Below are 24,718 nucleotides of genomic sequence, written 5' to 3'. Positions count from 1 at the left end.
TACCCTGGGAGGAGATCTTAGATCTGGTTAGTGGTGGTCCTTTCCTTCTCAACCATACACTGGCCCTCCATGGCCCTATGGACTCCATTTAGTTCTGCAAATAAACTTCTGGTGCCTAAATATTTAAAACATTCCATTCCAGTAGCTTTGTGAAAAGGCTGCCTTATCACCATAGAACTTGAGTATATGGTACCTTAGGTAATTAAGATATGGGCCACCAAGGGAATGAAAAGCTTCTTGGCATGATAAAATATTAAGAGGTGATCCTTCAAATCGAATTCAGATTAAAATTATAGAGCTGTACTGAATATATTTTATAAACAGTTAATTGGATTCAATTCCTTTACATATTCATTCAAAAATCAGGCAGGTATATGTATGAGTAAATCTTTCTAGATATCCTCCAGGTTACTCCCTATGCATTGTTTTCATCATCATGTCATGGATTTGAATCTTCACAATCATGACTTTGAGGGGTGCAAAAATATAACTTCTTCCATGCTCCATAGCTGATTAAAATCACACCTCTCCTAGAGAAACTTTTTGGGGTGATAGAAATAACTCTCTATCTTGATGGTGGTAGTAGTTACAGAACTTGTAAACATTTCCCAAACTCATCAAACTATATTCCTTAGAAGAGTGAATTTTAATACTTGTAAATCATATCTCTACAAACATGATGTAAAAATAATCCAAGCCCATTTTATTTGTGGAAAAAATTTATTGTGAAAAAAAAATAATCCAAGCCCTTATTTCCATGGGTGATGGAAATCTTAATCATTTTAGCTCAAAATAGGCTCGCTCACTTCCAAAATAAAGCTTAGTTTCTTTTGGTCAAAAGTCGGTCAATTCAGAATTCTTATTCTGCTACCATTCCTATTCCATGCAGGTACACTAGTTCCTGGATGTCACCCTCAGATGTGAAGAGGACTCTTGGTGTGGCTATCCCTTAGGCATCTCATTCTACTTCCTCTTTAGATACCACCTTCTCCCTCTTCTGCCAGAGGAAACATGTCCTACCCTGGCTTTGTTTCCCCCTCTCCTAAACTTCCAGGGAAAAAATCACATTTGAGGAATTTTTTTTCAGCCCCCTCCTCAGCCATATGACATTTTAAATGTATACTTGTGGCTAAGAAATTATATATATCCCTATGAAGAACAAATATAATATGTATATATATTTAACTCTATGCTGCTCTAATAAGCAGAGGGTAAAGAATCCAAGATTTCTTGAAAGGAAATCTTAAGGATACTATTTATGGAGAAGTTAATGCTTGAAGTTGATGCTGATCAATCATCATTAACAAATGCTTGGCACAGATTCTGGCCTAAAATGCTGTTTGAGGGGAAAAAAAACCTGCAGGTGAAAATTTGAGGGATTTTTGTGTCACTAATGAGATGATGTTGAATCTTATTAGGTAGGTCACAAGTTTATCACCCCAAAGAATGCTGAACTTTGACAGCAATATGTGTGCTATGCATTCCTTAAAAGATGGGAAAAGTTTTGGAATGACAATAAGTATAGGTAAATATAAAGATGAAAGAGTTGATGATATTGAGAACACAAATGAAACAAATGCCCTCCCCTCCAAACGTGAAAGAAATTTTATAGTTTAGCGATGAACTGAATGGGATGACAGTTGTGGCAAACAGGCAAATCAGCAATGTTATTGGGTGCTTATGGCAGACGTTAAGAGTAAGTAAGGCCCACAGCTGCTGATGCTCCTAATTGCCAGAAAGAAAAATTTAGCATCAACTTATGGTAAAAAGAAGATAAAAAATTAGGGGCAAAGATGTCCAATATTTATGGATAACCTAAACCAACAAGTTAATTTTTTCAATACTGTCACCTAAATCATGATGAGAGATATATATTAATAACTACTTAAATCTGGTGCTTTAAGAGTAGTTATTTGCAGCAAGAATAATTTATTAGTAATTCTGTCTTTGAATATGTTCGAGTAAAATGATCTCTTCGAGTCTGTAAAACATCCATGTCTAGAAACCCAGCCTTGTATTTTTCAAGTGTTTGAGATAATTATAAATTTTCTTCTAACTAACATTTTTTACTTACTGTTGCACTCCATCAGGTTTTCACCTTCCTCTGTGTGGGGTCCCTCTCTTAGGATAGAGATAATTTGTTAATATTCTATATTTTTACAATAATGCAGGTCTTTTAGCCAGAACATATGGCCCTACCTTTGAATCAACAACATTGAGACCTGACTTTCACGCCCAAGGAGAGACTGAACAAAAAATTCTCTGAGATCTTCACTTGCTAAGACTTGTTTAAAACACATTGCGTTTTAGGGTGCATCTAAGTAGCATGTTAACTAGGCATTCTTTAAATCCTCCCTTTCTTTAAATTAAAGGAAGAATTTTGTATTGCCTTAAGGATCATGAAAAAGTTTGGACTTAGAAACTATTGTTATGAATTTATCATTTAAAAAAACGGCATGCTTTTGTTGTACAACTACAGCAAATGGTTAGTGAATTATATAATACCGTACAATTAAAGTTGAATCAATGTTAAAGATTTCAGCAAAAAGTCTGTTTCTGTGGGTAGGATTATATGTTTTCTTTCAATTTCTAATTCAAACTATGTAATTCTTTTTAATGTGGTTTGAGAATAAAATTTAGTGATCAACTATGATATCCACTCTGTTCTAAATATGTGGTACATTTAATTATCTTTGAATTTTAGATGGCAAGTGATTTTTTTTTTGTTGGTCCATGTGTATTAAACTTAACTTATAGGAGCTCCTGGGAATATAGTGTTAAGAAATATTTGAGTTGTATAGGTAGCAGGCAAGGTGCATGATTTGATCATAGGGTAACATGAGTTACTGTTGTCTTTGTGCTCTAAGCATATGATTTCAGTCTAAAATAATTTTCTATATATCTTTTTTCACTCCTTTAATTTTTTTTTACTTTAGATGTGTTTTAATAGTTTATGTCTTCTATTTTTTTTAAAGTTTTAAACAACCTCACCTGTTCACCTGAAATAAAAAAAAATTCTCAGTAAACAGAAGCATGGCTTCCATATTAAGACTTCTGATCACACCTGCCCACATTTCTGTTTTCATAAAGAATTCTAGTATAAGTTTTGGGTTAATGCAGTTCAGGCAGTTACCCACGTTGTAAGACTAGATCTTCTTTATAGGAAGTTTTAAAGATTTCTTTGGTTGTCCTAAATTCATGAGAAGTGTTCTAATTTTCTGCTTAAGCTCAGCTGAGTTTCACTCTAGGGTATTTTAGAATATGTAAGACTCCTCAAAGAAACTGATTTATCTTCTCTGCTTCCACCATTCCCCAGTATACTACATTTGTCTTTTTAAAGGTCAGGCACGATGGAAACAGGCAATGTTTCTCGCTTACCTTGTTTTCTTACTTGTTGGATTTTCATGTCTGAGTTCTTTGGAAAATGTTAATGTGAATTTCTATAAATGCAACTGTTCAATTGCACAGAGTATGAATTATAAAGCATCCTAGGACTTGGAATAAAAAGTACTCATTGTGTCCAAGATATTATTCATATTAGTTGTATCAGCAAGAGCAATCTCTTTCCTAATTAGCGACTTCTACCAGTGTCTCAGAAATTGCCTTAATTCTAAGATCAAATATAGTGGATTATAATTTGCTGGTACCTCCCTGGTCTCTTTTTAAAAAATTTAAATTTGCATCTCTCTAAGATCTTTGTATTTTTTTATGTCAAGAGCACTATTAAACATCTCCATTATTGGAGTGTGATCTCTATGAAATAGCAGCATGAGTGGCCAGCTGTGATTAGAACAGCCAAACTTCGGGAGGAAAGTTGCCACTTTCATCTAATTAAGAGAGAGGAGAGTTATTATTTTTTTTAATATACAACTTTTCATAATAGCCGTGAAAGTATGGTGGTTAATGAAAGTGCATAATTGCTAACAAAAATCATTTTGCAGCAGTAGTTTTGGGAATAGCTGAGAGTCTTATGAATGAGGTAAACATGGAGTAGCCGAGAGTATGTTTGAGTAGGGGTCTGCGTAAGAGAGGCTTCTGTCAGCTAGATCAGGCAACATTCAACTGTTTTTCAGGTTGTCTAATACATTCAAAGAGAAAATAAAATGAGAAAGTTAATATCAGATTTTTGACATTGCAGTGGTGGTCTATGACATCTGCATGTACACAGGCACTAAACCCGGGGCAGAGACGGAGGCTAACATACTTATCAACCTCATTGGCACCAAAGGAGATTCTGGGAACCAAAAGCTTCATCAATCCAAAAATAACAAAGTCAAGTTTCGGCATGGACAGGTAATAGAAAGATCTTTATTGATTCTTACCAACCATCTTTCCTCTAATTTCTTTAACTAAAAAGACACATAGAAAATTCTGGAGGTGCTCATTTGATACCAATTAGGAAGTCTGGGGAAGTGTGGGCACTTTTCAGAGTGTATTGTACTGTCTGGGGCTGAGTGGAGGTGGGCTTAGCCAGGGACAGTGCAGCCATGAGTAACTCCTAGTTTTTTCTGCTATTAAAAACAAACCAAAACCAAAAACAAAACCGCCAAGATTCTACTTCCAACTAGGGCACTCTGGTTCATAACAAAGTGACTATCTTGCTGACTGCTAGAAACATTTGATGAATACCTTTTAAAATTGGTGTTAAAGGCATTGGGTGGCTGCCAGGGCAGTTAGGGTGTGAGTCCAAGATCCTGGAGAGAAAGGAAGTGTGCAGAAGAACCTGATATTCATCATAGCTTTCTACCATTTGTAAGTGGAATCAGGAAGCCAATCAGAGAGTGGCCAGGGAGAACTCCCAGTGCTGTGTAGAGATTTAGAAGGTCTCATCAGGCTGGGATTCAATCTGGACCCAGCAGCAAAGATAGGCCTTCACAAACTCCCACTTGAAAAGTGGGACCTTCATGTGAGTTCTCCCAAAGCAGAGACTGGGATAGGTCCTGTGGGTGGTTAATGGAGGGAGGAGGAGGGATCCCAGGAAGCATAGTGAAGGCAAGAATGTAAAGGAGAGAAGGAAAGAGGAGCAAAGTTAAGTATGCATTCTAGAGGTCACCTCTGTTGACAACAAGGACTGGAACTTCCAGGACCTCTGCTGACAGACGGGCACCAATGTCAGTGGTGGCTAAAGCCATTGAGCAGGAAGGAGCACAGTCCTGGGGCCTTGCACAGGCGGCCCTGCCCTGAGGCTTACTCCATTCTTAGGCGCAATACACAGCAGGCATCCAGATGGCCAAGGCAAGACCTCTACATGGAAAATGACAAAATATTACTGGGAAATTTTAAAAAGTCATAAATTAATAGAGATAAACTATGTTCTTGGATTGGAAGAGTCAATATTATAAAGTTCTCACTTTTCTCCTAATCTACAGTTTCAATGCAATACCAATCAAAATTACCTATTTTTTATTTTTTATTATTTTTTAAAGATTTTATTTATTAGTTCATGAGAGACACAGAAAGTGAGAGGCAGGGACAGGCAGAGGGAGAAGCAGGCTCCATGCAGGGAGTCTGACGTAGGACTCGATCCCAGAACTCCGGATTACGCCCTGAGCTGAAGGCAGACGCTCAACCGCTGAGGCACCCAGGCATCCTCCTTAATTTTTTTTTATGGAAATTGGCAGTAGAATTATAAAATTTATGTGGAAGGGTAACAAGTCAAGTACACCCAAAATAATCTTGAAGATTATTAAGAGAAAAACAAAGCTGGAGGGCTCACACTACAAGATATTGAGATTTATTGTGATGTTGAAGTAATTAAGACAGCATTAATTGGTACAAGGCAAGACAAATAGAACAAAGAAAAAGGACAGAGAAAAAGATCCACATGTCTTGATGTGCAGCATCAGGGAAAGGCAGTAAATTGGATATTAGAGAGAGAAAAAAAAGAAATTATGAGCCGTATTTTACACTAAATCCTAAAACCAACTCCATACAAATTTAGGTCTAAATGGGAAAGGTAAGACAATCAAGTATTTAGAAGACAATATAAGAGAAAAATCTTCATTGGTCTTGGGGGTAGGTTAGGATTTTTGAAAAACTTAATGGTCATAAAATACACACAACATGAAAATTTCCACTTTAACAATCTTCAAGTGTATAATTCAGTGGCTTTGAGCACATTCTTTCACACTGTTGTGCAGCCAGCACCACATCTAGCTCCAGAACTTTTCATCTTGTGGAACTGAAACTATGCCCACTAGACAATAAATCCCATTCTCCTCTCTGTTTCCCCCAACTCAACCCCTGGCAACCACCATTCTACTTTCTGTCTCTATGACTTTGACTCATTTATGAACCTCATCTAAGTGGAATCAGAGTATTTGTGTTTTCGTGACTGGCTTATTTTACTTAGCACAATGTCTTCAAGGTTCATCTGTATTGTAGCTTGTGTCAGAATTTCCTTTTTTTTAAAAGGGTGAATAATACTCCTTTGTGTGTATATACAACATGTTGTTTATTCACTCATTAGTATGAATGCAACTTGGATTGCTTCCACCTTTTGGCTACAGCAGCATTGTGAATAATGCTGCTATGAACGAACATGGGTGTGCACATATAGAGTAAGATTTTAAAGACAAAACAGAGAAAGCACTAAGCATAAAGGAAAAAGATAAATTCACACCACTTTATCAAAGCCCTCTCTTCCTTAAAAAGCACCATAAAGAGAATAAAAAAGGCAAGTCACAAAGTGGGAGAAGATATTGTAAAATATATCCTAGCAAAGGACTTGTTTCCAAACTATATACAGAACACTGACAGATTAACAAGAAAACAGATAATCCAATTTACAACATGAGCATGACACTTGAGTATGTCCTTTCTAAAAAGAGGATGTCCAAATAGTCAATAAACACAAAACGTGTACCCTACTTTGTTAGTAATCAGGAAAACACAATGAAAACCATAATGAAGTGTCACCATGCATGATCAGATGGCTTAAACTTGAAAAGAATGACAGTATTGGTATTGAGTAGCTGTGGAGCACCTTGAGTTTTCATACACTGAGCATGCACAGTGTGTGGTGGTATAAGCATTTCAGAAAAGTAGACTCTTTACTAATGTTCATCAGAAATGTATTCCAATATATACAAAATGGCAAGTCAATAATAGTCTGGCAAAACTAATTAAAAGTCAGGATAGTGGTTACCACTGGGGGAGATTATAACTGCAATGGGCCATGGAGGGATCTTGGGGTGCTGTTAATGTTGTATCATTTGCATGGATGTGTGCATTGAGTGTGTTATGTATTTTAATTTGTATATTTTATGTCTAGTTAATAGTCTTTTTTTAAATTTCATTTGTATATGCATGCACATGTGAATATTGCAATGCATAGTTTATTTAGAAACAAAAGATACCAAGAGGTAAACATTCCAGAGGCAGACTACTAGGGTCTGAGTCCTGGCTGGGTCCCTCACTAGACATTGACTTTGAGCAAGTAATTGAACTCTGTATGTCTCCATCTCTTCAACTGTAAAATAAGACCATGAGCAGTACATACTTCATAGTTCTGAGGATTAAATGTATGAAAAACAAGAAGAGTTTGCATTTAGTGAGGGCAATATTAACTGTTATTATCACTACTATGGTAAACTTAACTGTTACGATTATATTTTGGAAATATTTTTCAGATTTATTTAGAGTGTGTGATTGAGGAGGGCAAAAATTAGGTTACTTGCTTGTATTTGTCTCACAAGGCACAGTGTAGGACTGCATGTAAAATAGTAAGTGGAAAATTTTTATAGTATAGTAATAATAATTTAGCAATACATGGCAATATAGTGATGAACTTAATATAGTTATAATAATGCTACTTTTTCCTAGAAAAAGGAAATATCCTAATGGTCATTCAGTTTATTTTCATTATTGTACAGGTTGATATTTTTCCATCAAAGTGGTATCTCTTAGAAAATTGAAGAAAGTTCTGATTAGTCATGATGGGACAGGTCCAGGTAAGATGTGCTTTCCTGGTAAGAAATCTGTTTTGAAAATTTATTAAATGTAGCATAAAAGGCAGGTGAAAGAAGATAAATGTACAGGTCATGTAAAATTGAGATGAGAAAATAATTTTTAAGAAATTTAATTAATTAATTAATTAATTAATTAATTTTAGACAGAGGGAGGAGAGGCTGAGGGAGAGGGACAGTGAATCTCAAGCAGACTCCCTGCTGAGCGCAGAGCTGGATATGGGGCTATCTCAAGACACTGAGATCACGACCTGACCCAAAACCAAAATTAAGAGTCGGATACTTAACTGATTGAGCCATTGAAAATAATTTTCCTTTAATAAATTATAGTTAGGTGAAGTTTTGGCTGGTTAGGTTTAATTTCCCATGAAGACAAAAGTTTAATTGGTGTGTGTGTGTGTGTGTGTGTGTGTGTACATGCATGTGTGCCTACACACAAAATTTCCACACCTATTAGGCAGTGTTCACAATTGCATCTATCATGTTTCCTGCAGATGTGTTTCTCCTGGGTCCCCCAACACATACTCTTTGGCAAACCAGCAACTTGAGAATCATTTTTGATTCCTCCTTTACTGCCTGCCCTTAACCCACTCCAGATCTATTAACCAAGACCTTCAACTCTACTTCACTATCTCCTACAGAGCCGTTCTTTCAAACTTATATGCTTGTCTCTAGAACCTATATTCTTTACTGCTAGAATACAGCTGCATATTGTAACAGATCAATGTTCCAAAACCATGTATTACATTTACTTCTATACTCTTTTTTTTATCTTCTGCTTGATTTTGAGTTTTTGAAGTCTGGTATTATATTTTATTTACCTTTGCTCTCTTTCCTGGTATAGTGCTTAATAGTCTGGAAGTTTAGTTATTGACCATTTATTGAATGAGTGGATTTAAATCAGTGAAATGATTTTGAGTAAAATCCTTGAAAAGGAATGAGGAGAGTTTAAAATGGCCTTTGCAAGAAAGAAGCATGTTTATACTGGATGTGAACCAACAGGAAGAAGAAAAGGGAAGGTAGCAGTGTATGGAAAGAATGGATATGTGGTAAAATGAGTTGAGGGTCATATAGGGCAAATTACTAGAAAGAGAGATAAATAAGAAATTAAATAGAAAGACACAATATGCTGCCTTCTCTACACAGTGTCGCTACAGAGGGATATGACTTTTGCATTATTTTCATGATGGATGGAAACTGGCATCGTCCTGACTTAATGCCAAATCTCTGCTGCAAACAGCTCAGGGATTTGCGGAATAGCTAACGAGAGGCGAAACTGGAGATTGGGGCGTGGGTCAGAACAGAGCAGTTAGCAGAAATCCCTGGCTTCACCAGGCTGTCGTTTCAGAAAATTATTTTGAGACTCCTCTTGGACATGAGCGAAGGAAGCCCTGAATACTGAAAGGGCCAATGTCAAGGGAGTATAGAAACAAGAGTCACAGCACAGCAATCACAGGGGACTGTTGCAGGTGAAAGGAAGCAGAATCAGGGGGCAAGTGGGACATGTGAAGGCTGCCCTGTCATTACCAAGGCTGGTTGATACAAAGAATAAAAATGAAAGAAGGTAAAAGGAAAGAAACATTGTAATTTTAAAAATTTTGAAGGACCTAAATTACTCACATAGAAAAATGCTTTGGGCTGAGGATGCAACAAACTGCTGAATATCATTTTTTTTCCAACGCATTGATTAACAAAACCTATGCAGTATGGGAATGATTTCAGCTAAATCCTCAAGGCTTTTTTCCCCCCATCACATTTGTAAAAAGAGAGGCTACTTGCCACATTATATTTTTAGACTTGAATGTAGTTGTATCTATAGATATCAAATCTCAAATAGAATAATAGAAAGCTTCAGGAAAGCCCTACCATTTTAGCAAATTTTGCAAAACTTCAGGATGTTCAGGAATTATCTGAGTGTCTTAAAACAAACAAAATAGACTCCTTGGCCCACCCCAGAGATTCTGATCCAGTAGATACTGAGTTATTAGAAATATGCTTAAAAATATATTTTATAATATATTTTAATATACTACACATGTAATATGTATATGTAAGCAGTTTAAGGGAATCTGATTCATGTGGTCGTCAAAACAGTCATTAATTAACAAGCACTGCTTTCTGATATGAGAGTTCTTTGCTAAGGGGCTGCTCTGTGCCAGGCACTTTGCCAGAGGCTGGGCATTCAAATGTGAAAAAGATGCGGGTGGTTCCTGCCCTCACAGGCAGGGCCAAGTGGGGGCAGACACATATGAAATAAGCGAATGTCATAAAATATGGTTCATTGTCTGAAAGTGACCCTTGGAGTGCCGTTGGACATATGGCATGGGTACGTAGCAGAGTTCAGAAGAACATGAAATTCTCTGAGAAAAGATGAAAATGTGGTAGGCTTGTGGTGAGAGCTAGGTTTGGGTGTGATACTTGGAAATCTTAACAGTTTTCTCTGACTAATGGGATAAGACTACTTGAAATTCAATATCAGGAAGTTGAAAGGACAGGCATACATCCTAGGTATTGTGGATTCCATTTCAGACCTCTGCAATAAAGCAAATATTGCAATACAGTGAGTCAAATGAAGTTTTTGGTTTCCCAATGCATATGAAAGTTCTGTTTACACTACCCTGTAATCTCTTACGTGTGCAATAGCATTACGTCTAAGGAAACCATGTATTTACCTTAATTAAAAAATACAAACCATCATTTGAACTTGCACTAAGTAGTAGTTGCTGATCACAGATCACCATAAAAAATATTATAATCATGAAAAAGTTTAAAATATTTCAGGAATTACCAAAAGGTGACATGAGGTGAGCAAATGCCATTGGGAAAATGGTGCAGATAGACTTGCTTTGTGCAAAGGTTGCCACAAATCCTCAATTTGTAAAAATTGCAGTATCCGTGAAGTGCAATAAAAGGCAGGATAAAATGAGGTATGCCTGTAATTACCTTAACACTCTTTTTAAATTATTTAAACTATCCTTCCTATATTCTGCAAACTATTTTCATTAAAAGAAAAAATACCATGATAGGGTATCTAGGCTATGTTTGCCTTTCTTTTCTTTTCAAAATGTGTATTATATAAATTTGATAACCCACCATACAAGTTAAGCCTAGAACATTGTTGGTACTAGTGCTCCTACCTGTATTCACTGCACCCATCCCCTCCTCCAAAGTAACATCCTAAGTTTTTTCTTTATAATTTCTTGGTATTATTATCCTGGCATTTTTTTAAAAAGGAGGCTCTATTAATTATGTAGGCTTTCTTGAAAATACTTTTGATAGTTTTTGTGCTTTGTAAAAACCATGACATGTTATATGGAGTCTTACATGACTTGATTTCTTTTTTCACTCAAGATTGTGTTTCTAAGATTCATTCACTTTTTTTGTGTGGTGCTATAGATAATTTTTTCATGACTGAAATATTCTATTGCATGATTACACATAATGAATTTATTCATCTCTTGTTAATGGGTGATTGTGTTGTTTCCAGTCTGGCTGTCACAGATTGAAATGAACTTTCTTTCTTGTGTGTGTCCCCGGTTTCATGGAAACAAGTTACTCCAGGGTGTTAGTTCCCAGATGGGGGTGATTATACCTTCCCTGGGGACATTTGGCAATGTCTGGAGATTTGTTTTGGTTGTCACACTGGGAAGGAGATGCTACCTATATCTGGTAGGTAGAGCCCTGGGATGCTGCCAACCATCCTATAATCACAGAAGAGCCCCCCCTAACAAAGAATCATCAGGCCCAACAAACATCTCGGTAGTGCTGAGGCTGAGAAATCCTACTCCTGGGTAAATCCATAGAACTTAAATGCTAGGTGAAAACTATGGATTCTATTCAGCTTTATAAAATGGTGACATTACTAAGTTTTATCTGTGGTGTATTAAGAATTTCTAGGGGCACCTGGGTGGCTCAGTGGTTGAGCGTCTGCCTTTGGCTCAGGTTGTGATCCCAGGTCCTCCCCCAGGGACCCTGCTTCTCCCTCTGCCTATGTCTCTGCTTCTCTTTCTATGTCACTCATGAATAAATAATAAAATCATTTTTTTAAAAAAAAGAATTTCTGTTGTGTCACAGTCTCACAAACACCTGGTACACTTAATTTTGGAATATAATATGGCATCTCAGTGTGGTCTTAATGTGCATTTCCCATTTCCCTATTTCCTAAGAAGCTTTCTTTTTTTATTTTTTTGGTTTCTTTTTGTCTATTGAATTTCCTTTTTTGTGGAAATACATGTTCTTATCTATAATATTTATGGTAAAGATAAAGTATCTCTAATGAAAAATACTCAAAAAGGGTTTTTAAAAGATAGAAGCTTGTGTCTCACTCAGGTAACAGTTCCAAAGTGAGTAGTTATGATGGGTCTGCTCTAGCCAGTCACTGGCGAACTAGGGTCCTTTCATCTTGTTATTATACCATCTCCTAGGCCTCTTCCTCCTCTGAGGGGTCAGCGCTGGTCACAGAACATAAAAAAGAGAGAAAGTCCCTGGCAACAATATCTTTCAAGCAAGTGAGGTAGAAACTCCCCACACTACTTCTGGTTAAATCCCATTACTGAGAAATTAGTCATACAGTTATCTCTAGCTGCAAAGCCATCTGGGAAATGTGGCTCTAGTATCACAGTGATTGAAGAAGGGGACAGCAGCTAGCAGTTACTACCACAAAATCTTGTGCAGTGTGGTATATTTTTGATAAACTGAAATTCCTAATTTTAATGTCTTTCAATTTAACAATACGATATTTTTTCTAATGATCCAATTTTATATCTTAAGAAAGCTTCTCTACCTCTGGGGGTTTTGGATAGAAAGAAAGGAGAGGAGAGGAGAGGAGAGGAGAGGAGAGGAGAGGAGAGGAGAGGAGAGGAGAGGAGAGACGAGAAAGAAGAGAAAGAGAAAGAGAAGAGAAAGAGAAGGAGAAAGAGAAAGAGAAGGAGAAAGAGAAAGAGAAGGAGAAAGAGAAAGAGAAAGCAAGCAAACACAAGTCTTTAGAATCTAGATATTTGATTTCTGGGTATAACATAAGGATGTAATCCACTTTTTCCCACATGGATAACTAGTTGTAACATCATGATTTATCATCTACTCCATCTTTTCCTGTGTACTCTACAAAGTAACTTTTGTCAGATATAGGGCAGTTCTTAGCTTGCATGGTTTCCCTATGTACAAATTTTAGTGACAATGATTTATTTATTTATTTTTAAGGATTTTATTTATTGAGAAAGAGATTGAGGGAGCAAAAAAGAGCAAGCAAGAGAGAGGAAGAGCACGAGTGGGGTGATGGGCAGAGGAGAAGAAGGCTCCCTACTGAGCAGGGAACCTGATGTGGGGCTTGGTCCCAGGGTCCTGGGATCATGACCTGAGGCAAAGGGAGATGCTTAACCAACTGAGCCATCCAGGTGCCTCAGTGACAATTATTTAAATAACACAAGTCCCTCAACAACATGGTCCAAAGTTCAGTTATTGTGACATATTAACTGTAATTGCATAAAGTGCAAACTTCATTGCCAGGTCCTCAGTCCACAAATCACTACGTACATTACAGGTGTGCATCCTGATCAGTGACCAGTCACTTTATGTTTTTCACAGTCTGTTATGCAATTCAGGCACAGACAGCAAAGCTTGTAGTTGTATTGACTCCTTGTCTCTCAGTGATAAATCCATATGACATTTTACAAAAATGTACAATTCAAAGATACAAGCATATCAAAGAAATAAAAGTGATAATGCTGGATGGAAGTTGAAATCAAACATAAATGGATTTAGTTATAGAAGAAATATCTGATTGTGGTAATGTTGGCACTGTCACCATTTGAGAGACTTTAGATAAACAGCTAAAGGAAATCAGTGAAGGGAACTTACAGTCATGAATAAGGGTGACAAAAAAGGATGAACATGTCCCAGAGGAAGTGATGTTGCTAAAAACTTCACATTAAAGGAACTCTAAGGGATGGTTTAGGACATTGGAAGCACAGAGGGTAAAAGCAGAAAGCTGATGGAAGCTTAGAAAAAATTAGACAATTTGCGAGGGCATAGAAAAGATGCTTGCTATTTTTTATTTTTCAGTTTATTTTTAAATTTTTTTAAATTTAAATTCAATTAACACTTAGTGTATTAGTTTCAGAGGAAGAGGTCAGTGATTCATGAATCTTATATAATACCCAGTTCTCATTACATCTCGTGCCCTTCCTAATGCCCATCCCCTAGTTATCCCATCCCCCCCCATGTCCCTCTCATAAGAGTCTCTCATGATTTTTCTCCCCCTCTGATTTTGTCTTGTTTTATTTTTCCCTCCCTTCCCCTATGATCCCCTGTTTTGTTTCTTAAATTCCACATATGAATGGTAACTGTCTTTCTCTTATTGACTTATTTCACTTAGTATAATACCCTCTGGCTCCATCCGTATTGTTGAAATGGCATGATTTCATTTTTTTGCTGGCTGAGTAATATATATATATATATATATATATATATATATATATATATATATATATATACCACATCTTCTTTATCCATTCATCTATTGCTGGACATCTGGGCTCTTTCCATAGTTTGGCTACTGTGGACATTGCTGCTATAAACATTGGAGGGTAGATGCCCCTTCAGATCACTACATTTGTATCCTTGCAATAAATACCCTGTAGTGAAATTGCAGGGTATTGATTGATTTCTGTATCATATTTAGGTCTTTCAATCATTTTGAGTCTTTTTTTTTGGTATGGTGTAAGAAAATGGTCCAGTTTCATTCTTCTGCATGTGACTGTCCAATTTTTCCATCGTCATTTGTTGAAGAGACTTTTTTCCAATGGATATTCTTTCCCACTTTGTTTGAAGATTAGTTGACCACAGAGTCGAGGGTCTATTTCTGGGTTCTCTGTTCTTTTCTATTGATCTATATTTCTGTTTTTATGCCAGTGCCATACTGTCTTTATGATCACAGCTTTGTAGTATAGCTTGAAGTCTGGAATTGTGATGCCACCAGCTTTGGTTTTCTTTTTCAACATTCCTTTGGCTATTTGGAGTCGAAAAGATGCTTGCTCTTAATTGTAAGTAATATATTGAGAGAAGGAAGGCAAGCACGATTCAGATTATTCTTGATAAGTTTCTTTTTGTGTATTTTTTTTATTGGAGTTCGATTTGCCAACATATAACACCCAGTGCTCATCCCATCAAGTGCCCCCCTCAGTGCCTGTCACCTAGTCATTCCATCTCCCCACCCACCTCCCCTCCACTACCTCATGTTCATTTCCCAGAGTTAGGAGTCTCTCATGTTTTGTCACCCTCTCTGATTTTTCCCACTCAGTTTATTTTTTTTTAACAAAGAAATATACCTTTTAATTCTCACTATTTCTAATGTTTTTGAATTACCGTGTACTAAATATTAGTGGTTTTTTTTCATTTTCCTATACATTTATAACCAACAGTAAAGGAGTTTTTTATATTTTGGCAAAAACGTTTAACAAGTGAACAGTCATAATTTTCTTCATTGATGAAGATGGTGTCCCCAGTGAGCAGTCCTACATATACTTCTGCACTGAGAACAAAGCACAGACTACCCAGAATAAGTTTGTGTCAATATTCAGGTCAATTCTGAATCCTTTCTCTGGTTCCATCAGTCAGTTAATCTGTGCCAGCACCAATTCTGTATTGTCTTAATTAGTATAGATTTATAATAAATGTTGGTGATTGGAAGGATGATTCACCTACTTTACTCTAATTCAGGAGTGCCTGGGATATTATTGGGCTTCACACATCCATATAGGTTTTATCATTTGCTTGTCAATTTTCTTGTAAAACCTTATGATGTGGAGATCCCTGGGTGGTGCAGCGGTTTGGCACCTGCCTTTGGCCCAGGGCGAGATCCTGGAGACCCGGGATCGAGTCCCACGTCGGGCTCCCGGTGCATGGAGCCTGCTTCTCCCTCTGCCTATGTCTCTGCCTCTCTCTCTCTCTCTCTCTCTCTCTCTCTCTCTCTCTGTGACTATGATAAATAAATAAAAATTAAAAAAAACCTTATGATGTATTTGATTTAAATATACTCAAGCTTTAGATTAGTTTGAAAGAAACTGACACCTCTATAATCTTCACTCTAGGAATATGGAATAGTTCTTTATGTATTCTTTGCTGTTATGCTTAATTTAGATTCTTTCTTTTTCTTTTTTAAAAAATATTTATTTGAGAGAGAGTGAGAGAGTGCCAGAGTTTGGGGGGAGGCGTCAGAGTGAGAGTGAGAGAGAGAATCCCAAGCAATTCCCTGCTGAGCATGGAGACCAAGGCTTGATCCCACTACCAATGAGATCCATGAAATCATGACCTGAGCTAAAATCGAGTTGGATGCTTAACCAACTGAGCTACCCTGGTGCCCCAATAATTTTTCTATAAATTATACTGCATCTATTTTTAGATTTACCCTTACATTTTTAAATTTTTATAGCAACTCAACATGATAGCTTTTGTTGAACTATGCTTCTTAACACTTCCTTTCTGGTCAATAGAAATGTAATAGATTTTTACATATTTATTATGTAATCATTTTTTCTCATCTCATCTTCTGAAGCTTCTTGGGGTTCTTAATTTAGAAAGTCACATTATACATGAATGATGACTGTTCTGTTTCTTCTTTCCCAACACTTAGTGCTTTTCATTCTCCTTCCTTTTTTCTCTTTTCTCTTTATTTAATTGCTTTGACAATGCAGTAATCAGTGATATCTTCTAGATTTTCACCAATTATTGTGACTGTACATCATGGTGTAAATATATCGACCTTCTATAAATAATGCTCTGAGATGCATTGATCTAAATTTATTTCTTTTTGTTCTTGGCCCTTAAATACTTAGAAAATAATTTAGAGAGTGTGTAATCCTGATAGGAATCCTCTTTTCCTCTGCTTCTGCTACTCTGAATAATTGGGTTGCTCACTCACACTTTCATTTCTTTCCTGGTATATTTTGAAAATGCATGTTTTTTTTCCCCAAATTTTGAACATTTGGAGAGTCTATGAATAAAATCACAATAGTAGCATGTTTTATGCTAAAGAATCAAAGTGATCTCCTTTGTCCATTTAAACAGGTAACGGGTGGTTTCTTGAGAGTATTGTTGTTAAGTCTAAAGAGGAAGATGGCAATCAAGAGGTGCTGTTTCCATGCAACCGGTCTGCTGTTACTTAATTCCTCATATGCAGAATTATGCTCCCCTCTGTCCAGTTCATTTCAGCCACATCATCAGCCAGTCCCACCCCCAATGCCACCCATCTGTCTATTCACATCACCCCTTCCTTTAATACCAAAGCTGAAGGCCTCAGCGAGCTGTTCCTTATAGCACTAGCAATTCTCTTTTTATTTGTACTATTTAATATTTTTCTCTTCTGGAATAACCATGCCGAAATGGGAAGAAATCTGGATAAGGATTTAGAAAACTGGTTCTCAATGTGTTTCTCAAATACTTACGTGCTCCTGCTAGTTCTGCAAACGTGGGTGCTACTCTCAACTTCCCAGACATTCAATTCCCTTGTATGTAAAATGGGAATAATGCTGTTCCTCCTAGCTCATCAGACTCATTTAAAATTAAATGAAGTTATGTATATGAGCTGTGAACTCGAAAGCATTATTCTAATGTGGTGTAGGTAGAATATAAATTAGGAGAATCAAATTGCAAAGGCAGCTCTGTAACCCCTGGGCCATTTAGAGGTGTATCACTTACATTCTCTGATCCTCAGTTTTCAGAATTCTATGTTTAAATCAGATCTACCTGCTTTTTTTTAAAGGTTCTTATGAATAAAATATCCAATACATCCTAAAACAAAGTACATTATGAATAGAATTTACAAACTGATTTCCCTCTGTTATTAGTTGGTCAATAGAATATACTAATTCATTCATTTGGTCATTGTATAAATAGTAACTGACCACCTGTCTTTTCAAGAAATGCAGTAGAGGGCAGCCTGGGTGGCTCAGCGGTTTAGGGCCGCCTTCAGCCCAGGGCCTGATCCTGGAGACCTGGAACTGAGTCCCACATCGGGCTCCCTGCATGGAGACTACTTCTCCCTCTGCCTGTGTCTCTGCTTCTCTCTCTGTGTTTCTTATGACTAAATAAATAAAAAATCTTTAAAAAAATAAAATAAAATGGGCATCCTGGGTGGCTCATCCTGGGCTGCCTTCAGCCCAGGGCCTGATCCTGGAGGCCAGAGATCAAGTCCCACATCGGGCTCTCTGCATGGAGCCTCCTTTCCCTCTGCCTGTGTCTCTGCCTCTCTCTCTCTCTCTCTCTCTCTCTCTCTCTCTCTCTGTGTGTGTGTGTCTCTCATGAATAAACAAAATCTTAAAAAAAAAAAAAGAAATGGAGTAGATAAAGAGATCCAGTGATAAAGTATATGGTCCTGGCCTGAAAGAAATCAGTGGGTACCCATGTGAGAATGAACATTAATGTTCTTGGAGCCATGTCTTACCTATGTAAGAGCTTTTGGGACACTTTTGGGAATTTTAATTTCCTATCTATCAATCTACTGTTCCCATTTTATCACCGGGATTTTATGCATTATCCACTAAGGAGAAAGTCCCTGTGCAAATTACTGAGTTCACTATAAAATTGATTTGTTGGAAATTCTACTGAGATTTGAAGTGTTTAGAAGACACAGGTTTTGCTAAGTTTTCACAGCTTAACTTAGCGATTTAGACTCAAGTCCCCTTCTACTTATGAGAAAAGAAAAGGTCTCTGGAGAGGAAATTGCTTACTTTATTGTGGAATAAAAAAGCAAACATAGAGAGCATTTACTCAGTTGTGGGACCTCTAAAGTTCACACATCTGTCTTCTGCTTGGCTGGGAGAAAATCAAGGAGTGCCCATCACTAGCATGTAGTGTACTGCTATCATGGGATGATAGGAGCCAGAGTTTCACATGTAGCTCATGTGATCATCACAGGTGACCTCCAGGAGGCTCTGTGATACTTGTGGTTCGCAGATGAGGAAGATGGGGAACACAGAGATGAAGTTTCTTACCTAACTGTGATCAGTGGAATCAGCATTCAGATGGAGATGAGTGTAACTCTAGAATTGCACTGTGTCATGTGGGAGCCACCAGCCACATGTCTACTGAACTCCTGGACTGCGCCCAGTCCCAACCGAGATGTGGTGTAGGTATAAGCTACATAGCAGATATCAAAGATGTGGAATGAATATGAATGTAATTGTCTTAGTCTGTTCAGGCTGCGATAGCAAAATGCCATAGGCTAGGTGGCTTATAAACAACAGAGATTTCTTTCTTACAGTTCTAGAGGCTGGAAGCCCAAGATCAGGGTGCCAGCAGGGTTGGGTCCTGACAAAGGCACTCTACAAGCTTGCCGTGTTCTCATGTGGTGGAAGAAGCAAAGGATCTCTCTGGAGCCTCTTTTATAAAAGCATTAATCTCATTCATGAGGGACCTCATGATGTGAAACACCTCCCAGAAAATTTTGACATATGAATTTGAGCCAAGGGCGGAGGAAACAAACATTCACATCTTTTATAAATTTATTAAGATGAAAAATATTAAAATTAATTTCACCTTTTTATTTTTTTGCTGTCTTTATATGCATGGCTGATGTTATATTTCTCTTGAAGGATGCCATCCTAGAATCTGAGGTGTGGGGCACTGTATACACCTACCAGTCACACAGAAGGAGAGAAATAAAGGCTTACTAAGAAAACCCCAAATGAGAAATTTTTATTGACTTTATGATATATTAGAATATTTGCCATGTTACCAAAAGAATTCCTAAAATCCAGCATTTTAGGATGAATCAACGTAACCTTGCAGCTAAAGTATAGAAGGACAAAGGTTTGCCAAAGTCGCACTTGTAAAGATCATTTGGTGTAGCATGACATCTTAAATGCTGTTAAAAATCTCTGTGCTTCTCCCTGAAGGCCTCTTTAATTCCTTTCTGTATTTTATTTTCAGTTTTAAGTAACATGCCTTCTTTAAATTCTCTCTCATATTAATTATTTTCCCTCTTCCCATGGCAGATGGCTAGATGAGTACCAAGATGATGGCAGGACTGAACAAGAATTGTTTGCGGAAAGTAGCTACCATGCAGGAGAGACTGAATCAGTGGCCTCCTGATGGGGCCCACATGGGTCTGTCTTTCCTTGTGCTTTCGGAAGGCTATTGATCTGATGGAGATAGTGTGTTTGTCCTTCCCTCATACTGAAGCAAACACCTGGGAAGGGTCACATCTACTGGACTCATCCATTGCTTTTGACAACTTCAAAAGTTGGGAGAAGAATCAGTCAACAACTGACAGAGATTAGTCTATGACGGCTGGAATAGGTACATACCTTTTTTCTTCATATGGGTGAAATAGGTGAAGGGGATTAAGAGTACACTTATGATGAGCATTGAAAAATGTATAGAACTGTTGAATCACTATGTTGTACAACCTGAAACTAATATAGCACTGTATGTTAACTACACTGGAATTTAAAAAAAATAAATATTGTTTCTACTTCTCATTACTTTTTTAGCAAATCTGACACCTACTGTTTACTGAAATGTTTAGGTGGCTTTAGTAGAAGGTAACTGAAGAGGTACATAACATTTGATTACTGTAAAACACTGTTATACAACATATGTTAAAGTAGAAGTCTTATTCTTAGATAATGGTATGTCTCTCTTAGTATTGGTGGTAATATAAAGAATAAAATGTAAAAAAGAAAAAAACAGATTGGGTTAAATCACATTCTTACTGCATTTCACGCCAATTCTTGTCACCTTGGTCACTGGGGCTGTGGTGGACAGCCACCGAGCACTGTGGAGGGGACACATATGGAGGCAGACATCTGTCCATTTGTTGTTTCCTTAAATTAGCCTCAGAAACTTTCCACTCAGTGCCACAAGCAGATTCTCCTAAACCTTCAAACTGGCACATTGAGATAAAACCCATCTGCCAGCCTAGACGAGGCCACGGCCTGGCTTTGATATCACAGAGATCTGTGGGGTTTTTTTTGTTTTTGTTTTTGTTTTTTTTTAAGATCTGTGTTTGAATCAGTTCTCCCACTGTGAAATGGATAGTATCATCACATTTTGCAGGTGAAGAGCTGAGACTTGGAGGGGTTTGCCTAAGCTCAGAAAATTAAATAAATAGGAGACCAGAATTTGAACCCAGTGGTCTAGTTCCACAGCCCCTATGCATACACACAGTGACCCTATACCTACTGCCTTCCTCCACCTGTTTTCAGGTATCCCATGAGATCACACAGATGGTCCCACATAGTCAAATCTTGCACACCACCTTCATGTTCTTGTCATATGTAGGTATCACCTGCACCAATATATTCTTAGCATTTTTTTCCTTTAAACTTTCTTTAAGTCAGGTCATTTGGGGCTAAAGGGAACTTAGCCTCATTCTAAACTATGTTAATAACATCCATGAAATCATTGATGTTGTCATATTTTTCCCTAAAACACATTAAAATGAATTTGAATCTAACAAAAATTTTAGATTATTCTCTATGTTCCCTAAAATTATCTTTTAAATGCCCAGTGGTCCTGGCATATAGTGATCAGTAAATAATGTTTCAATAAATCAAAGCCATCATTGTCATAGTTTACCTTTTACCAATCCATGACTAAAAACGAATCCAGTCCTTACATTTTAATCTAATTAAATCCTGTACATTTTACATCTAAGTTTGAAAACACATCAAGAAAATAGCTTTAGTGATTTGAAGTTAAAAGTAATTTTTTTTCCCTAAAGTGGTCAACAGACCACCTTAGGGGTGAGATAGTTGATAACATTTCAGCAGGCTTTGGGAAAGTGTGATGAACTACATTTAGCCCTTGATAATGCTTATTGCATGGTGCCTGTACAAAGAAGATAGTGAATAAACAGTCATTTATTAAGCAGAGTTGTTAAGCATCTCTTGTGTGCCAGATACAGAGTCAGGTATTGGGGATAAACTGGCAAACAGCTCAGTCATTTTCCCTGCCCTCAGAGGGGCTTCTGTCAGAGTAGGGAACTGAGTGAATAATGCATAATTAAACATAGATCAGTATCGCTCATTGCTAAATTGCAAGCTCATTAGAGGTAGAGATCATTTTGTGCTCCTTTGTATATTTAGTTTTTGGCAAGCTGCCTGACTCATAGTAAGTGCTCTGGGTCTATTAAATGCATGAATCACCCCTGCCTTAAATTACAATACACCTTTTAAGTGATTAGAATATTAAATTATACCTGATTCAGCTCATAGTTGTATGGAATATGTACTCACAAATAATTGCACTCTATTCCTCTATTTTTATAAACTTTTCTACAACAACATGTTTCAATACTGAACATAATCCTACCCTTCTGCCCCCACCATACACATTAGAGTTGGATGTGTCCCAATTATATCCAGGTGCATATTTACAATCTTTCTCCTGAGAGGAGAAGTGGTGTATATACAAATGTGATCCATTTTGTGTTGGTTCTTGTTTACTTCATTATCATAGCCCTTGTCTTCTTGGATATGGTCCAGATTCTGGGACTACCTCCGTCCAACCCCTTTATATAATGAATAAACCCTGAAAACTGGAAGAAGGAGAGAGAAACTGTGTTTATTTCTGAGTTTGCTGAAAAGACAAAAATTAACAGAGTACGTAGTACAAAGAAGGTTTTTCCTGTGGAGAGAATGATGTAAACTCCTAATCCAGAAACCTGCCATGTGTATCCATTGGAAACGTTGAAGAATGGAAAACAAGTGCAAACACAAAGGCCAAAGCCACAATGTGGCTCATTTTATGGGGTACCATGATTGTCTAGCACAACCCTGGCACTTTTTCATGTTTTCCTGTTTCTTGGGCAAAGTCAAGAAGTGAAGAGCACTTTTACCTGATGGGATAAATCTTATATTTTAACCAGAAAATTATAGTAATGGTTCTATGATAATGTGGCTGGTCCTCAGGTTCTAATGTGTTTTCATATAAACTTGTCAAGCAGACTCAGGTGAATATTTAAGTGATGCATTTGTTATATCAAAAGATAATGCAACCTCTTTGTGACTTTAGGTAATATAGTATCTTGGAGAGCTAAGTTAATTGTTCTTTAATAGGGAGAGAGGCTTTTCAGAAAGCCTACCAGAGTTAGGTTTATCCTACAGTTATCAGGACTGATAACACTTTTGAATAGTTACATTTTAAATTACTTTTAGAAGCAGAGAAACACAGCAAAGTAGGTCCTCCTTCATACTGATGTTTTTAAAAGATTCATTTTAATTCCCTCAAGACAGTGGAATAAAGTATACTAAGCAAAGGCCCTCAAGTTTAGAAATTAATCTTGATTCTCTACCACAATGAGTCTGAAGTCCTAGGACTGTAAATCAGCTTTCCTGGGCTCTTTCTGTGCCTCTGTGACAGAGACTGTAGGGTACCAATTAAACTGATTATTAAGTTTATAAATATGCAAAAATGATTATTATAAAGTAAACATTAATATGTAGCAGCTCAGCCTTATCAGTGGATTGAAACCTTGCAAATACACCATTCTCTGGACCTTAACCCATGTCATTTAGTTTGCTTGAAAGGTACTTCCCTCCTTGTCTGGAAAACTCCTACCCAACTTCTAAGACCACGCTTGAAGTTCTCATCATCAGCCAATGTTAAGGCATCCCATCTTCTGTGTCCATATTACTTTGTCCTTTCTCTCTAATTGTAATTACCATTTCTATAGTGGGCATATGTCCTAGTTTACAAACTCAGAAGTGTGACAAATGGTGATACTTCTTATTTTCTGTACATCAACTTAATGTCTGACTCCAAGTCTCCATCACACAGCCTGGTAGAAAATCCTTTCTTAAACATAACTGTGGTGTGTTCTCCTTCCCAAGGGGCAACAGAATCCTACAGGCTAATGCTGTGTTTGGAAAAAGAAAAAAATGCTTCTCCCACCAGTCTACCATTCTCCCTGCTGAGGAATGTTCTCTCTCTGTTTCTGGGATACTTATGAAGTGCTAGAGTTTGTGGCAAGGTTGGGGACCTGAGTGCTTCAGGTCCCACCTTCCTAGGCTGCTGTGTGGCTCTCTCTTGGGAAGACCCTCTCAGGGTCTCTCCTTATCCCACAATGACAAATCCTACAGGGATCCCATGACTCAGGGACCACAGATCTTTCTTTCTGGTAAAGGAAAATCTCTTCTCTTTACTGTGTCACTTCTCAAAAACTCTTTCCCTTTCTCCTTCTGTAGCACAACCAGTGTAAGCTCATTTACACATTTTGGCTTTTATAGAAGACAGGACTTTGTTACCAATATGAACATGGTGATAGCAGAGAAAAGAAGCTTTCCCGTCTGTTCTTACTCAAATTAACAAAGAGAATGAAACATACAATCTCCAATTTCAGTGAAAGCACGAGAGCGAAAATCTGCCCAAAGCAGATAAAACAGGAAATTAAAGGGCCAAGCAATGGCAAATTTTAGGAAGTGCCAACAAAAATCCACTAACATTGCACACCCTCCTAGGAAGTAAAAAAGCTATATTTTTAAATTTATAACTGCTGGAACAGGCACATATATGAAGGCTGGCAGATAAAGAGGAGGGCTGAGATCAAGCAGAGGCTGTATAGGGAATGTCACATCCACTAAGCTTCAAAACATCTCCACAAATAATTTGCCAAAGAAAATGGATGGGGCACTGTAAAATCAAAGCTAAGCCTTAAATAAAAATAAAGAAGCTCTGAGGAGTAATAACAGATGGCAGACATAGAGCTACAAGGCCTTCAGACACTGGATTGTCGAAGTAGATTATAAAAACAT

This window comes from Nyctereutes procyonoides, unplaced genomic scaffold (genome assembly GCF_905146905.1).
Source record: "Nyctereutes procyonoides isolate TBG_1078 unplaced genomic scaffold, NYPRO_anot_genome, whole genome shotgun sequence".
Classification (NCBI taxonomy): Eukaryota; Metazoa; Chordata; class Mammalia; order Carnivora; family Canidae; genus Nyctereutes; species Nyctereutes procyonoides.
Note: the sequence above shows the minus strand (reverse complement) of the source record.